This window comes from Pinus tabuliformis, chromosome 7, assembly GCF_031772625.1.
Source record: "Pinus tabuliformis cultivar Carrire ecotype Pingquan chromosome 7, CPIR1, whole genome shotgun sequence".
Classification (NCBI taxonomy): Eukaryota; Viridiplantae; Streptophyta; class Pinopsida; order Pinales; family Pinaceae; genus Pinus; species Pinus tabuliformis.
Window position 1 is genome coordinate 1,818,911,217 of NC_142293.1, and position 19,126 is coordinate 1,818,930,342.

The following is a 19,126-nucleotide window of genomic DNA, read 5'->3' on the forward strand; positions in this document are numbered from 1 at the left end:
ACATAAAATAATATAACGGCACAATTATATGAGATGAATATCATTTTATGAGAATGGGAGGACACTAAGCATTCTTTATCCTTTTATTGGAATGTTGATGATTGGCATAAGGATACTAAAGGCTCACGTCTCTTTGACTTCACTTTTAACTCACAACCTACTGGTTTGTCCGTCCGTCCTCAAAAATACTGATTCAGTTTGGTGGGAGTCATTTTTCAATAATCAAAGTGATATCATTTCAACAACAACCAATGAAGATATACCTTTGAAAAATCCATTTATTTGGCCGCAAAATGTGTCGAATGAACAAGAGGAAGTAAACATTGTTGAACAACAACAAACTCAAGGTATTATTAATTCTTCACAGGCAATGGAAAGAGAGATGTATATTGGTTCCAGAAGATCTCGTGCACAACGTGAAGCCATGGAAGACCTTTATAGGGGTTCAATACATGATATTAAGGAGGGTTGCATGATTGCAGTGCTAGCAGATGGAGATCCCAAAGGCTATCCATTTTGGGTTGCTAAAGTTATAAAGGTCTTTACAGAAAATGAGGATGTTACAAGTGTTGAAGTACATTGGTATGCCACAAATACACACCCATTCAATGGTGTGTATAAGCCAGAGATGGTAGTTGACAAAAAAAATGGTGGAAAAAGAAAAAGAAAGGGTACAAATATAAATCGTCGCCGCACAGACATATTACAATTGGAGGATGTTGAGATACTTGTTTATGACTTCAATTTAACAAAGAGAGGAACTCTTCGCTTCAAGACGATAGAGATTCTGAAAAGGTTGTTACCAGAAGGAATAGTGTTGACATGGGAGTCTGCTGAAACCAGTCGTAGATCTAGAAGACTTTTGAAACCTGGAATGTTGGGCATGCATGTGGACCCAGATGGGGCACTAGTTGATGAAAGAGAAGAATATGGAACATATTCGTCAGCATCCAGTCACTCATCTGAAGATGTGAATTGTGATGGTGTGCAAGAAAATATGAATGATTTTGAATAATTGTTTAAGACAGATTATATAATTGATGTATGCATCATATCCTCAAATAAAATTAATGTTTTCCATATGTTGTTAAATGAGAAGTTATGAAGCATTTTTATGTTGTTGGATTATGTCTTAAGTATGATAAATTTTATTGTTTAAATATCTACAATGCAAAATCAAATTAGAGATATTATGTCTGTTTTATTCAGTATACAAATAAAGACTTTTGATTTCATTGAGTGATATACTTTGTTCATAATGTCATGGTTTTTTAATTTTATAGTTGAAAAAATTTCAATTTCTTTTGTATCTAGCATGGTGTGGTTGAAAACATGTTAAATTTATACTTAGGAAAGAAAAATGATATTCGACCGGAAATGTTAATGTGTTTTTTCCTTAAAAATTAACTTTGTTTGAGACATAAAAAATTGGTTTTATTAGCATTTTTAAAAAGTTTGAAAATTGACCCTAAAAAAAAAACGTTATTCCAGTAGCATCACTTTCGTTTTGAAGCTATATTTTGCACGAAAATTTCGTAGTCACCGCCATTTTTAAAACACGTTCAAAATTGGCACCTAAAAAAAAAACATCGTTCCAGTATACACACTTTTTGTTTTTAGCACTGTTTTTGATGTTTTTTTGGGGTTTTTGGGCCAAATTTCCCGTTTCAAAGTTTACATTGTTAAAAGTAAAGGTGCCTGAAAATAATAATAATCAACAACCACAACAACAACAACCACTACAACAACAACAGGCACCCCAAACACCTGAAAGTGTTGTTAGAAGATCTACCAGGATAAGTAGACCCCCTGAATGATACTCTCCTTCATTATATGCTTTATTTTTGATTGATTATGGTGAGCCCGAATGTTATGAAGAAGCAATGCAAGTTGAAAGCAGGAAGAAGTGGGAGGTAGCCATGGAAGAAGAGATGGACTCCTTCATGCATAACCAGACTTGGGACTTAGTCAAGTTGCCTGCAGGAAAAACTACATTGAAGAATAAATGGGTTTATAGGCTGAAGGAAGAAGATGGAGGAAAACAAAGGTAGAAAGCTAGACTTGTGGTGAAGGGGTTTGCACGGAAGAAAGGTATTGATTTTGATGAAATATTTTCTCCTGTTGTTAAAATGACTTCAATCAGAACTATTTTAAGTCTAGTAGCAGTTGAAGATTTGCATCTTGAGCAGTTAGATGTAAAGACAACCTTTCTCCATGGGGAGTTGGAGGAAGAGACATATATGCAGTAGCCATAAGGATATGAGGTGAAAGGGAAGGAGAAACTAGTGTGCAGGATGAAGAAGAGCTTGTATGGCCTAAAACAAGCTCCAAGGCAGTGGTATCTAAACTTTGACAAGTTTATGTCTGAACAAGGTTATACTAGATGTCACTCTGATCATTGTGTTTATCTGAAAAAGCAAAATGATGGCAGCTATATTATATTGTTATTGTATGTAGATGACATGCTTGTTGCAGGGTCTAACATGCAGGAAATAAATGTGCTCAAAAGAAAATTGGCAAATTCATTTGCAATGAAGGATTTGGGAGCTGCAAAACAAATCCTTGGTATGAGAATCACTAGAGACAGGAAAAATGGCAAATTAACATTGTCTCAGAATGAGTACATACAAAAGGTGTTGAAAAGATTTAATATGCACAATGCAAAACTAGTTAGTACACCTTTTGCTAGCCATTTCAAACTTAGTAAGGAAATGTGCCCAAAGACACAAGAAGACATGGATTATATGTCTAAAGTTCCATATGCATCAGCAGTTGGAAGCTTAATGTATGCAATGGTCTGCACAAGGCCTGATATTTCACATGCAGTGGGAGTTGTAAGTAGGTACATGAACAATCCAGGAAAGGAACATTGTATGGCAGTAAAATGGATTCTCAGATATTTGAAAGGTACCCCAAATCAAGCATTATGATTTGGTGGTTCAAACATTTCTTTACAGGGATATGTTGATGCAGATATGGCAGGGGACAGAGATAACAGGAGGAGCACTACAAGATATGTATTTACTATTGGTGGAACAGCTGTCAGTTGGGTTTCAAAAATCCAAATTGTTGTTGCACTTTCAACAATAGAAGCAGAGTATGTTGCTGCTACAGAGACTAGTAAAGAAATGATTTGGTTACAAAGGTTTATGGGTGAATTGGGTAAGGAGAATTATATGGGCACATTATACAGTGATAGCCAAAGTGCCATTCATCTTGCAAAGAACTCAACCTTTCATTCCAGGACTAAACACATACAGGTCAAGTACCATTTCATATGATCAGTGTTGGAAGATGGAGAGTTGAAGCTGGAAAAGATACACACTAGCTAGAATCCTGCAGATATGCTAACAAAAGTTGTAACTAGGGAGAAAATAAGAACATGCTCAATTTCAATTGGTCTTCAAGGATGATGATGAAGATGAGAAATAGCTAAGTCCAAGGAGGAGTCATTGTCCAACAGATGAAGCAGCGATGGAGTTGCTACAATCATTCTCCAAGTGGGAGATTGTTGAGTGTGGAGCGTGATTGTTCAGAGGTCTTTGTTTCAGCCGGATGTATACCCCAGGAAGTTTGTACACCCCTCCATGTGCGGGAGACTTGTCCCCCCCACGGGGGTCCGAGGGGGCCGATCCCCCCTGGTTGGGGGGTCCAGGGGCCATCAGTCCCCTGGTGGGGGTTCGAGGGCAACGCCCTCGAAGCTAAAAACAAATGTAAAATTGCCTTGTAAAAGTATAGTAATTTCTAGTCAATTTGGGCCGTTCATTAGGCAAATGATCTGATGGTAGAACTTATGTTTAGTTTAGGGTTTTTTGCCCTAGAAGGAAACCCCTCTCTTTGCATGAGGGTATTGTATTTTGAGGCTGTGTAATAGATGTGTATTCTCCGAGCGAGAAATAGAGAGGTGAGACTGTGAGAGAAAACAAAGGATATTATAGTGGATCTACTGTAGGTTGTGTCTCTTCATTTTGCTGGATAATAGAAAGGAAGGACTGGCTGTTTGGGGTGGACATAGCCAAAACTGGGTGAACCACGTATATTTGTGTCTCTCTTGTTTTATGTGTTTTCTGTGTTTATATTTTTTCAATATTTTATGTGTTCCATTGCTCCGTAATATATAATTTTCTAACACATATCGAGCTGAAGACCTCAAGAAATAGGCCATTGCGATAATGTTGGAACCTATGATATGCATTGATCACCATGAGAGATTTCATGACTAATACATTGTGAAGAAGAATTTTTCTACACGAGGAAACATTTCCAAGGGATGGATTGCTCGAGGCACTGAGGAGGTAGAGAATGGGATACCTAAACTTAGAAGGCGAGTGAATACATGGAAGAGTAAAACAAGGTGCTCGAGGGATTAAAGAAGAAGAGATGGCTATTTTATAAGTTGGAAAGTAAATTGGTTTCAAAAAGGTCATATGCATACTTAATGGGATCAAGCATACATTGGGGAAGTAGTGAAACACGTATTTACCTAAGAAAAGGTTGAGGACAATGAATGGAATGGATAGACATTGGAGGCAGATCACACTCTAGAATCAAGTGATCAAGTAGGAAAAGGCACAATGGATACATTGTGGACCAGATGGGGCCACTTAGAAGATCGTCAACTCGATGGGTTGTCTTACCCATTTTCATTGTTGTGTAAGAAAATGTGAATGTGAAGATAAATTGTTGGCTTAGGGGGTTTTGGTCTAGGTTCAGATTTCGTTGTGCCAACCAATAAGCCCTTAGAGCTCATTACTGCAACTCTATCAAAGCAACCTTCGTGAAGGTCTACGATTGGTCTTTACAGACCCTTGACAGTCGATTTATGCACTTACGCACATCAGAAAACAAACCTAGATTAGTGTTCATGCAAATCTATTAAAGTTATTGTTAAATAAAATGGAATTTATCTTAGTCTTCGCGGAAGTACTTAACATGCATTGTGTACATTTATTAAGACTTATTAGAGAGAATTATGCATCATCCAATCAACATTTCATAAAACATATTATTCATCAACAACATAACATATTAATAGAGATAACAAAAATATGTGATAATTCTTTAGAAACATTATTTATTGATCTTTAATTCATGGTTACAGACTCAAAACTACCTACGCACTTAGCTGTAGGGGTCCATGCACTCAGCTATGGACTCTTCCTAGGCCTCTGCACACTTAGCTGCAGAGCCTTTCTTCTCTTATCTAACCCACTTCTCTTCACTATCACTTCTAAGACTCCATCCGTTCTTCACCATAAACATGCCTTAGAATCTCTAAGACACACCTATTTATACCTTTTATCATACAATCCCGTGGTCTGCGGACCATGAGTGGATCTCAAAACTAACTCAAACTTTACATAAAACAAGGCTCTAAAACCCTTTGGCTCCTACTCATCTATGCACTCTGCATCCACAAATCACAGAGAATTTGCGTTATTTACACAAAAATGATCAAAACATGGGTTATCTTAACCCCAAAACTGACCCAGGGGACCCCATCCCAACAGGCCCCCAACACAAAGATCGTGACTCGCCCTCAGTCACTCTACTGGCACTGCGATCTTGCTGCAAAGACCCTCCAGCTGCACCTGAATTACAACGACCTCGACAACGCTCTGCATTGCTACCTGCTTGATTTCCTCCACTAATTTTTCCATGGCTAGTCCTTCTGTGGCCAACCTCATCATCTGTTGTGTCTGCTGCAAGCCTTTAAGCTTATCCCAAATGGTAGTTGTGACTTGATATGCTTCTTCCAACCACGACTGCAACCTGGCCTTTAGCAAGCCCTCTTCATCGTATCACTATTACAACTCCCTTATCTTTGTTTTCAGCCTTTGCAGGTTCGGATCCTCCTACAGATTGGTCACTATCTCCATGGTCTACTCAAACATCATCGCACAGTCAGTGACTGTGGCATCCAATGTGACCATGCCCTCCTTGATCGTGGCTCCACGCTACTCCTTGACCTCAGGTGGAGTCGTGGGCTACAACTTTAACTGCAGCTCTATGATCTTCATGTTCAGCTCAAACTAAACTCAGCCAACCTCTACTTTAGCTTGCGCACACCAGGGGCTTATTTTCTTATCTTAGCTTCTGGTTGTGCGTCGTCTGGGATATGAAGTTCAGGCACTGTTCTACATGCTTCGGTGATTGCTGATTCTAGTCGTGAAATCTGTGCTTGTAGCATCTCCTTTTCCTTCAGTGCCTTTGTCTTTTCAGCAAACATTTGTTCACTTTTCACTCAATACTCGCTGATGAGGCTGAGGGCGTGCTGCTCTCTCTCTCTTAACTCGTCGGGCACCTCTGCATGCAGCACGTGGAGGGCCTCATTGGAGAGCGCCATGATATTTAGTGTAATGTTCTTAATCGTACTGAGTATGATACGATCATCGACAGTTTTTGTGTGAGGGGACCCATCTATTAATGCTATAGTTCTAAGGTCAAGGGTCCTTACCAGCTCTGCTACTTGAGTCATCCCAGGTGTCAGGCTCACTTGCTCCACATTTTCTTGTCCGGTGCCCACTTTTATCTTGCTTGCTTGGATCTGCAGCTCACATAGATCTTTTTGGACACTCCCCAACATCAACATGTACTGCTGCTCAAACTGTTGCAGTACCTTGGTTGTGGTATCCCAAATTTTATCCCTGATCTCATTGAGATTGCCTTTTGTTAAGAACATGGCATTCACCTGTGACTTATCTGATTTCTGCTTTTTCCTTGTACCTTCCTACTATTCCTTGCTATGTTTCTTTAGGATGAATTGGGTGCTCTGCCCCTCATCTCCACCGCCACCTTGCTCTGAAAGTTCCTCCTCCTCTGTTTCTGGCAAATGTGACTTGTCACTTTTTTGTGACTCACGCTGCTCCTATGCTGCCTGCACCTTGGAAGCATGCCCTTGTTCCACTCGAGCCTTCTTTGTGGCTTCCTTCTTTTTCATCACATCCAGGTTACGCACAGCCTAATTAGCTGCATCCTTCCTTTTCTGCGCACAGAACTTCCCACGCCTGTGCTTGTTCCAGCATCTAAATCGGAGGGGGCGTGGCATTGTATGGGCCATCTTTTTATCATCTCCTGTAAATCTATTTCTGTCACCAAATATGGCAAGTCATGCCATTTATTCTGTGGATCCTTTCGTGCTTGAATGTGCACTCTATGGAATTTGGCCTTGAATGTGCACTCTGTTTAGAGAAGTTTCTCAGCTCAGGAATCGTTTTACGGAGATTTCTCTTAGTCATATTTACCGGGAAAGGAATTCTGAAGCGGTCCATCTTTCCAAAGAAGGAGTAGACCTTGAGATGGGGTTGCGGACTATCTTGGAGGTAGATAATGGGGTTGTTCGTCCTGTAGATCAACCCATCTTCGCTTAAATTTGTTCCCCTTTTCTTCGGTTCCTGTAAATATCTTGTGTTGTTCTATCATTTTCCCTGTTTTCATCGCTTGTTCCTCCCTTGCCAGATTTCTTGGGTTGTTTTCCCTATTTGCGGATGCCCGGGCAGTGGTTCCAGTCTCTTTGCAGCGGCTTCCTAAATCTTGGATGTTAACTGTGGAGTCGCGTGGTCCCTTCTTCCAACGTTTCGGTTGGTTTTGGAGGCTTTTTCACCTGCGGTGGCTCTCGATTTAGCTGCGGGTCGTTTGGCCTGTGTTCAATTGAATTGAGCGTTTTGGGAGGGGTCTTTTCCTTCCTGCGATGGCGTGCTCTGTAAACGCGCAGTTTGGTAGCTGAGTCTCGCCCTTGCTGGCGTTTTCAGGCTTGGCGTTATGCTTACATATATCTATGTAACCCTTTTTATTAATAAAAGGTTGGAATTTTTCTGTGGAAAAAAAAGGGTGACAACTGTGTGTCCAAGGTTGGGGACAACCTTGGATGCTAGTTAATGGCCATGCATAGAATCATTTCCATAAGGACCCAAAATATTTTCGTCTTTGTAACTCATGCGGGGTGCTTTGTATCCCATAAGGACGCGAGTTACGCTGCCTCTAGAAATCCTTCCTCAAGCGGAGGGAATTGACTATCCTCTGAAAATTCCCATGCAACAAGTACAATTGACAGTAGTAACCAAGCATAGTGAAATGACTTGGTTTCATTCTACGCCTCAAAAAAGTTCACTAATAACTCCTGGCATAGATACCTACCCAATTGAATTGTACACCTTTGTGCACTGCATAGCAAGGGAAACCACTGGCGCTAGAACTTTATCCATGCGACATTTCCTCATCACCTTCCTTGCTAATATTTGGGTGGCCAATTGAAACATCAGATCTATTATAGACAGAATGGAATACCCTCGCGACTTCTTCATGAAGCCGTAATCCCTCTTCATTTTCTCTGTGAGGTCCTTATCCCCTGTATTTTCGCCAAACTCTTTGGTTAGGTTCCATCTTTCATATGACAGGTGTGTAATCCTATGAATCAACATCTCTGTGATGGGTATAGGCCCTCCTAGCCATAAACACCCATCGTGCACCAATGTAAGTAGTTGGCGAACACAGATTGTGTTGATGGGGGTGTGGTGATAATGGGGTACCGACAAAAGATTAAGTAACCCCGAGTTCTACACACCACAGACCCATTCCTCCATTTCTAGTGTGGTAACACCTGACTCTGCATAGTAGACGCGCCTCATATACTTATCTGTCGCATAGTAGACACGCCTCATATACCTTTTCAACTCTTATTTTAAACTTGTCTCCCTAAGGTTTTACTCAAATTTTGAGCATGAGTACTCGTTGGATGAAAAATTTAATTTGGCATCCAAGGAGTACCCATGTTGCATGCTTTTGATGGATCTGCGTTATGAAAAATGAGATATACATGAAAAAACGTGATTGCAATCACGTTTTTCATGTATTTCTCATTTTTTGTGTAGTAGGGTCCATCAAAATTATGCAACATTGGTACTCCTTGGATGAGGAATCAAATTTTCCATCCAACGAGTGTTTCCACTCGAAATTTGAGTAAACCTTAGGGAGATAAGTTGAAAATACGAGTTGAAAAAATAGTTTTTTCTTTTTTCCCTCTAAAATTTGATGATGTAATCTAATCTTATTTTATTATTTGCACTATTATTTTATAATTTCCTTAGGAGGTCCATTTTAGACCTCAAAACTCCCCTAATGATGAAATGCAACCATTAAAACCACAAGAACAACAATGATTTATAGGGGAACGCAACTGGGAAAAATGCCTTCCCTACTTTGCATTAATTCAAATGAGAAAGAGAAACAATTATAATGTCTTGCTTAAACTATCAAGCAAACCCTCACTATAAAAAATTTCTCCTGCTTCTTGACCTTCTCTGGCCAATACTTAGCCAATTCAAGCCTCAACCAACCTCCTATTTCATTTCATAATCCTGAAGGAATTAAGCTCCTAAATAATAGGGAAATTCCTTGTTTCCTTGCACAAATTCTAAAGGAATTGACCAACTGCTCAATTTAAGACCTGTTCACTCAACTAGTATACAAAAATATATAAAATTATGAACTTTCCCTCCACTCAACTAGGCAATTCAAATTCCATGCACGATTGGGACTATTTTTAGTAAATTGATCAGTTAACTAAGAGATCAGTGAGTTAATAACTATTATAACTACTCAATTGAACTCCTACTGACTCTACTAATGACTAAAGCTCAGATAATTGAGTTTAACTAACAATATCTCCACCAGATTGCTAAATTTTAGCAATCAACCTATGCATAACTCTACTTCTAGCCAAGAAAATTGAATTTATTGATTTAACTAGGAGACAAGACCATGTCATTCCATCTAACTACAAGCCAAGTCATCCTGCTGATGTGGAAAATCGAATTTCTCCATTTTACTAAGGAACAAATCAAATGAAGCCTTTTCTTGCTACAATTTAACACTACCTCTTCTCAAGAAAATGATTTTGCACAACCCAAATCTTGCTCCAGTCGAATGTATTGTAACACAACTAATACTCTCTCTCACTATTGGTGTTGTTACTGCAACAACTACAACTGAGAAGCATCTAAAATATTGAATCAACTATGTCTCTGAGCTGCAACTGTCTCATGAGTCTATAACTACTACTAGCCTACAACTGCATCAACAGACACTGATCCTCCTGTTATACTTCAACTGTTGTTGTCTCCTATGGACCCTGCCCAAATCTTTGCAATTATGGGACTAAGGTTCTACATTTCGCCACCTCACACTTGGAGGTATACCTACATGCATGGAAATATCTACCTCTATCTTGTAGAGAATTTTAACTCAAACACCAATTCTTTTACTTGTCCAATAGCAACATGATTCAAAAAAGCTTCTTCCTTACTGAACAAAACATCATAACCTTTACCCTCCAATACATCTACATAAATCAAATTTTTCTTCAACCTAGGCACATACATTACATTTTTCATGTGAAGATGGGAGCCTGACTCCCTCTTAAAGATGACATTACTGATTCCTTTGGTAATATACCTTCCATAATCTCCAAATTTTGTATGCAATTTGAGATCCTTCTCCTCTAGGCTACTGAAGAATTCCTTGTTTCCTGTCATATGATATGAGGCACCAAAATTTATGTACCACTTACTCCCTCTTATTATTCTTTCCATGCAAGCAAAGAGGGTGAAATATAACTCGAATTGTGATGTGAGAGAATATCCTCCTACTCCTATTGCAGGCTCCTTATTGAATTTCTTGTTCAAACACTTGTTTACATAGTGTCCATACTCATGGCAGTGAAAGCATTTAATTCTACTGAGGTATTTCTTCTTTCCATGGTTCTAGCTTGATTCTGCCTCACCTTGGGTGTTCATGCCTTTGACCTTCTTTCCTTTGATAACTAATGCACAATCTTCTTCCTCATATGCAATGGATGTGACACCATCTCTAGATATTCTTCTAATCTCCTCCTGCACCAAATCAAACCAAAATATCTCCCAATCTAGTAGCTTGTCTCTTCCATTAACTGAAACATAATAGTTGCGCCAGGATTTCAGAAGGCCAAGGAGTGCTAAGCTCACAAGTTCAAATGATGGCACATTTTCTGCTACTACTCCAACTTCATCTCAAACGTGAGTGAATCTAGAGAGTTATTGTGGAATGGTTTCATTTTTCTGCATGAAAATGTTCCCGAACTTATCTTTCATTGCCAATTTCCTAACATCTCTGTTTCTCTGGAATAGATCTATGAGATTTTTCCACATTGCAAAAGGAGTCTCTTTTCCATGAAAGTTTTGAAACCACGTGATCTCTAACAACCTGTAGAATAATCCTCTTGGCCCTTATTGTGTCTTTCTTCCACTGATCAAGTGCTTGTGCATTTGGTGTTTTTGTTTTTGTGGCTTGCTTGCCCCCTTGCTGAATTTGCTTCTTACCTTTCCTCTTGTTCTTAACCACCTGGTTAGTAGCATCACTACTTTCACCAAGCGAAGAGGAATAAGGGGAGGGAGAAACAAATGAAGAAGAAGGTGAAGGGTCAACTTTAGTATCAACTGGTTGCTGATTCGATTGCAGAGGAACCACATTATTTTGAACCACAGAGGTCGAGAACAGCCATACTGGTAGGCCAATTATAAGTCCCGGAAGATACAAAGTGGCCATATGTGGAGCACCAATATTTCCCCAAGAAGTAAAAGGACTAGGATTCCCCTCGAGAGGGATTCCTTGATTGGTGGACTCCATTATCTCAACCTAAGATCAACGAGGGAACAGGGATGTTATTCCAAATTTAATAAATTTTAATGACGCTTTGACACAACTTTGCTTTTTCAATTTTTAAGAGTCGAGAAAAAGCTAAAGATGATTCTAGTCCCCTCCGATTTTTAATGAGCCTGAAGTGACAAGTGCTCAGATGGACCATTTCTTTTAAAGAGTCGAAAATGAACGAAAGTGACTACTCTGGAAATATAGACTGAGGGATAACCAAACCAATCGCAAAACTGCAATATACACCTTGGTGATAAATTAAAGAGAAATTACCAAGGACTTATGTACGGCAGCCAATCTTCCTGAATGCTGTGTTCAATGCATTGCGATCGATAGGGCAGCAGACACGACTTCCTATGGATAAAGGATATAAGCCTATTATGGTCTCCCAATATATACTCGAAGGTATGGGGAGCAAAAGTTCGTGCTAGCACTTGTCGTATCAAGGAGGAGGAATCACCCAACCTTCGATGAAAATGATAGTTACTAGTTTTTACGACGCCGAAACACGTCTCTAGCCTAGACCTCTAGATGTGTTGCGTTAAGTTCCAAAGCGTTGTTAAGTTCGTTGAACTTTATTTTAGAGTTGATCTTGTTTAAAAGTTTTCTTTTCAATGGTTCACCACGTGATGTAGACTTAAAATTCCTAAATATGCAATCTACAATGGTAAACAATCGTTGTTTATTTTGAGCAATGAAAATCCTAGCTACTAAGGAAAGAAGATTACGATTCTTTCAACAAAGAGCAAAGAGCACACATTAAATGCACTTTTCCTAAATCATTTTTCGCACACAGTCTAAATGAAAATGCAAATGCATGTATTTGTTTTTTCGTTTTCCTTAATGTGAAAAATGCCAAAAAAGGAAAACTAAGTAGAGCAAAGATCTGAAATATTTTTATTCAAAGCGACATTTCGACAATTTCTTTTTCAAAATGGAAAGGAAGACTAAACGACACTTTTCAATTTCGAATAGAAAATGCTTTCGACACTTCAAATATCAACAAATCAAATCAAGTACATGACAAAAAGTTCAATCGACTATCCAGGGAAGGAAGACTCAATGACACTTCTCTTTTTGACACAAAACGACAGTTACGACACTTTTTGTACCAAAACGACAAATCAATTTAAGAAAATTTTCGACAAAGGATCCTAAATGATGGAAAAATACATAAAAACATTTACTAATCGTAATCCATGGAGGTTGATCTATCTTATGCAAAGAGGCTTCAGTAATGAGGTATTGTTCATAAACAACAAAACAACTAAATAGAGCTGAAAACAAGGACAAAAATCCCAAATTTCAAGAAGGGAAATAGGCTCAATCAGTCATTGCACCTAGGCTTCACAAAAACAAGGATGCATCGCACTTTTCAGACTCGGGAGGTGCGATGCATACTGGTAGATAGTGACAGACAGTGCGATGGGCCAGGGAGCACAACTGAGATGGGTTTTGGCTCAAATTTGCAGCTGATTTCAGTGAGTTAAGCTGAGCTATGATAGACAGTAAAGAGCAAAGTACAGAGGTATGATCTTGAGAGGTTACTGAGCTACCAAAAGGGCATCTAGAATGCTTGTAGGTCAAATGTTCAGTTCATAAACTAAACCGGAGATTGACTGAAGCAGCATTCATCTACTATGCAATTGCAGAGCAAGAGCAGTTCGAAGGCTATCTGGCTAACTTCAGGCTCCGTCTATAGTTTATAAAACAAACAAAAATAACAAACAAACATCTATTTGATCCCCAGTGGAGTCGCCATTTTGTTTCTGGGAAAACTAGTGTCTTTTCGATCGACTAGCCCTCTAGGATTGGCAGCTACCCTAGAAACAAATAGTTTAAAGCAATTTGCGATTTCCTCTATGTATGATAGATAAGAGAGAGGCAAAGGAACCAACCTGGATCTTCTGCTTAATTCCTTGCTTGGTCTCTCTCCCCCTTGACAGAGCTTGCAACTCCTCTCTATACTTATCCCGCTTGGAGAGTACCTGTAGAACCACAGTAACAAAGAACCATCAAAGCATCTTGATTTATTATATCATAAGCATTGTAGAATCAGAAATACAATGAACATACCATGGCATTCACAAATATAACATTCAGAAATACACAATTTTATGGAGGAAAACTCAAAGAACTTTATTAAATAGAAGGGAGAATTACAACCCGGCTGTTTGATCCAACATCATCCTCCCAGCATCAAAGCCCTCTTCACCTCATGAAAAGCAAGATCACCCAACAATTCTCTTTCTTAGACACAAACTACCAGCACTTCCTTACAAATTACAAAATTCCAGCCTCTAGATCTCTCAAATGAGGGATCCATTTATAGATGTATGCAAGGGTGTGAGTCATCTCTGGGTTTTTGATTAGTGTCATTCCACTTGTTGTTTTTGGTTCCACTTGGAGATTTCTTGGATCTCTTACTCATCCCTGGGCGAATTCAGAGAGGCAAGTGTCATAGGAGAAGTTTCTATAAGATTCCATGAGCATCCACTTAGCAAACTGTCTCAAACATTTGTCCATCCTCGCTCATCGTACCCTACAGAAGGCCTCATCAGTATGCATCACACCTGGCTAGTGTAGAAGTCAGTATGCATCACACCTTGATAGTGGAGCAGTTAGTATGGTCTTGTTTTGGCCAGTTCTGGATGGTTTTTTAGGTGGAACTTTTGGGGAATGATGTAATCAGTTAATCATGATATTTTAGGGTATGAAACAAAATTTTTAGGGGTTAAAGAGCCCTAGTTTATCGACATATAAGATTGGGGTTGCAGTGCCCAAATATGTCTATAACATTGGGTTATCTTAACTCCCCAAAACTGACCTAGGGGACCCCATCCCAACAGGCCCCCAACATAAAGATCGTGACTTGCCCTCGAGTCACTCTGTTAGCGTTGCGATCTTGCTGTGAAGACCCCCCAGCTCCACCTGAATTACGACAACCTTGGCAACGCTCTGTGTTGCTTCCTGCTTGATTTCCTCCACCAATTTTTCTATGGCTGGTCCTTCTGTGACCAACCTCATTGTCTGTTGTGTCTGTTGCAAGCCTTTAAGCTTATCCTGAATGGTAGTCGTGACTTGATAAGCTTCTTCCAATCATGGCTGCAACTTGGCCTTTAGCAAGGCCTCCTTCTTTTGTGCTTACTCTACCTGTGTTAGGAGTTGTTTCCCCTCCTACAATTTGGCAAGGCGCTCTGCAGGTGCTATGGAGTGCGCGGTTGCCATAACTTCATCGTATCGCTACTGTAGCTCCCTTATCTCTATTTTCAACGTCCGAAGGTTTGGATCCTCCTATAGATTGGTCACTATCTCCATCGCCTAATCAAACATCATCACACAGTCAGTGACTATGGCATCCAATGTGGCCATGCCCTCATTGATCGCGACTTCGTGCTTCTCCCTAACCTTAGGAGGAGTCATGGGCTACAACTTTAACTGCAGCTCTGTGATCTTCATGTTTAGCTCAAACTGAACTCGACCAACCTCTGCTTTAGCTTCACCCACATCAGGGGCTAATTTTCTAATCTTAGCTTATGGTTGTGCATCCTCCACGATATAAAGTTCAGGCACTGTCTTGCATGCTTCAATGACTGTTGACTCTAGTCGTGAACTCTGTGCGTGTCGCATCTCCTTTTCCTTCAGTGCCTCTATATTTTCAGCAAACATCTATTCATTGTTCATGTTGTACTCACTAATGAGGTTGGGGGCACGCTTCTCTCTCACTCTTAACTCATCAACCACCCTTGCATGCAGCAAGTGGAGGGCCTCGTTGGAGAGCGCCGCGATATTTAGTGCAATGTTCTTGATCATACTGAGTATGATATGACCATCGGTTGTTTCTGCACAAAGGGACCGATCTGTTAATGCTATAATTCTAAGGTCAAGGGTCCTTACGAACTCTGTTGCTTGGATTTTCCTAGGTGCCATGCTTGCTTGCTTTGCACTCGCTTGTCCGGTGCCCACATGTATCCTGCTCACTTAGATCTGTAGCTCGCGCAGATATTTTTGGATGCTCCCCAGTGTTAGCATGTACTATTGTTCAAAATTTTGCAGTACCTCGATTGTGGTGTCCCTGATTTTATCCCCGATCTCATCGAGATCGCCTTCTGTTAAGACCATGGGATCCACCTGTGACTTATCTGATTTCTACTTTTTCCTTGTACCTTCCTGCTGTTCCTTGCTATGTTTCATCAAGATGAAAGGGGTGCTTTACCCCTCATCTCCACTGCTGCCATGCTCTGAAATTTCCTCCTCGTCTGTTTCCAGCGAAGGTGAATTGTCACTTTTTTGTGACTCGCGCTGCTCCTATACTACCTGCTTCTTAGTAGTGTGCTCTTGCTCCACTTGAACCTTCTCTATAGCTTCCTTCTTTTTCTACACAGCCAGGTTACATGCATCCTGCTTAGCTGCCTCCTTCCTATTCTGCACAACAGAACTTCTCGCGCCCATGCTTGTTCCAGCATCTAAGTTGGAGGGGGCATGCCATTTTGTGGGTCATCTTGCTATCACCTCATGTACATTTGTTTCTGTCACCAAATATGGCAAGTCATGCCATTTCTGATGTGGACCCTTCTGTGCTTGAATGTACACTCTATGGAAGTCAGCCTTCAATGCCGCATAGGGTGACAACTACGTGTACAATGTTGCGAACAACCTCAGATGCTGGTTAATGGCCATGCAGAGACTCATTTCCATAAGGACCCAAAATATTTTTGTCTTTGTAACCCACGGGAGGTCTTTTGTAGCCCATAAGGACGTGAATTGCACTGCCTCCGAAAATCCTTCCTCAAGTGGAGGGAATTGACTGTCCTCCGGAAATGCCCACGCAATAAGTACAATTGACAACAATAACCAAGCATAGTGAAACGACTTGGTTTCATCCTACGCCTCGTGGAAATTCGCTAAGAAATATTGGCACAGATACCTAGTCCAATTGAATTGTACGCCTTTCACGCATTGTGCAGCAAGGGAAACCACTGACGCCCGAACTTTTTCCACGTGACATTTCCTCATCACCTTCCCTTCTAATATCTGGGTGGCTAATTGAACCATCAGATCTGTTATAGACATAATTGAATACCCTTGAAAATTCTTCACGAGACCGTAATCCCTCTTCATTCTATCTGTGAGGTCCTTTTCCCCCATCTTTATGCCAAAATCTTTGGCCGGGTTCAGTCCTTCGTACGACAGGTGCGTAATCCTGTGAATCAGCATATCTATGATGGGTATAGTCCCTCCTAGCCATAGACACCCATCATGCACCAATGTATGCAGTCGGCGCACACAGATTGTGTTGATGGGGGTGCGGTGATAATGGGGTACCCACAGCAGATTGAGTAACCCCAAGTTCTCCACACCGCGAACCCATTCCTCCGTTTCTAGTATGGTAACACCTAACTCCGCGTAGTAGACGAGCCTCATATACTTATCTATCGCGTAGTAGACGTGCCTCATATACTTTTTAGACTCTCATTTTCAACTTATCTCCCTAAGGTTTTACTCAAATTTTTAGCAGGAGTACTCATTGGATGAAAAAATTTAATTCCTCATCCAAGGAGTACCCATGTTACATACTTTTGATGGACCATGCTACACAAAAAATGAGAAATACATGAATCAACGTGACTGTAATCATGATTTTCATGTATTTCTCATTTTTCATGTAGCGGGGTCCATCAAAATTATGCAACATGGGTACTCCTTGGATGAGGAATCAAATTTTGCTTCCAACGAGTGTTTCCACTCAAAATTTGAGTAAACCTATAGGGAGATAAGTTGAAAAAATAGTTTTTTCTTTTTTCCCTCTAAAATTTGATGATGTAATCTACTCTTATTTTATTATTTGCACTATTATTTTAGAATTTCCTTAGGAGGCCCATTTTAGACCTCAAAAATCCCCTAATGATTTCATGCAACCATTAAAACCACAAGAACAACAATGCTTTACAAGGGAACCCAAATAGGAAAAACCTCTTCGCTACTTTGCATTAATTCAGACGAGAAAGAGAAACAATTACAATGTCTTGCTTCAACTCTGAAGCAAACTCTGCACTATAAAAATTTTCTCCTGCTTCCTGACCTACTCTGGCCAATACTTAGCCAATTCAAGCCTCAGCCAACCTGCTATTTCATTTCACAATCTTGCAGGAATTAAGCTCCTAAATAATAGGGAAATTCCCTATTTCCTTTCGCAAATCCTAAAGGAATTGACCAATTTCTCAATTTAAGACCTGTTCACTCAACTAGTATACAACAATATTTAAAATTATGAACTTTCCCTCCACTCAACTAGGCAATTCGAATTCCATGCATGACTGGGACTATTTTTAGTAAATTGGTCAGTTAACGGAGAGATCAGTGAGTTAATAACTATGATAACTATTCAATTGAACTCCTATTGACTCTACTAATGACTAAAGCTCAGATAACAGAGTTTAACTAACAATAACTCCACTAGATTGCTAAATTTTAGCAATCGACCTATGCATAACTCTACTTCTAGCCGAGAAACTCGAATTTACTGATTTAACTAGGAGACAAGACCATGTCACTCCAGCTAACTGCAATCCAAGTCATCCTGCTGATGTGGAAAATTGAATTTCTCCATTTGACTAAGGCATGAGTCAAATCAAGCATTTTCTTTCTACAATTTAACACTCCCTCTTAGCAAGAAAATGATTTTTCACATCCCAAATCTTGCTCCAGTGGAATGTATTGTAACACAGTTAACACTCCTTCTCACTATTGTTGTTGCTACTGCAAAAACTACAACTGAGAAGCGTCCAAAATATTGAATCAACTATGTCTCTGAGTTGCATCTGTCTCCTGAGTCTCTAACTACTACTAGACTACAACTATTGCCCAAGATCTGACTGCACCAATAGACACTGATCCTCCTGCTATACTTCAACTGTTGTTGCTCTCCTATGGACCCTGTCCGAATATTTTTAATTTTGGTACTAAGGCTTTACATCGCCCCACCTCACACCTAGAGGTATACTTGCATGCATGGAAAAATCTACCTCTAGCTTGTAGAGAATTTTAACTCGAACACCAATTTTTTTAACTTGTCCAGTGGCAACATGATTCAGAAAATCTTCTCCCTTACTAAACAAAAGATCATAACCTTTGTCCTCCAATACAGGTATGTAAATAAAAAATTTCTTCAACCAAGGCACATACATTACATTTTTCAAGTGAAGGTGGGAGCTTGACTCCCTGTTGAAGGTGACAATACTGATTCCTTTGGTAATATACGTTCCATAATCTCCAAATTCTATATGCCATTTGAGATCCTTCTCCTCTAGGCTATTGAAGAATTCCTTATTTCCTATCATATGATATGAAGCACCAGAATCTATGTACCACCTACTCCCTCTTACTGTTCTTTCCATGCAAGCAAAGAGGGTGAAATATAACTCGAATTGTGATGTGAGAG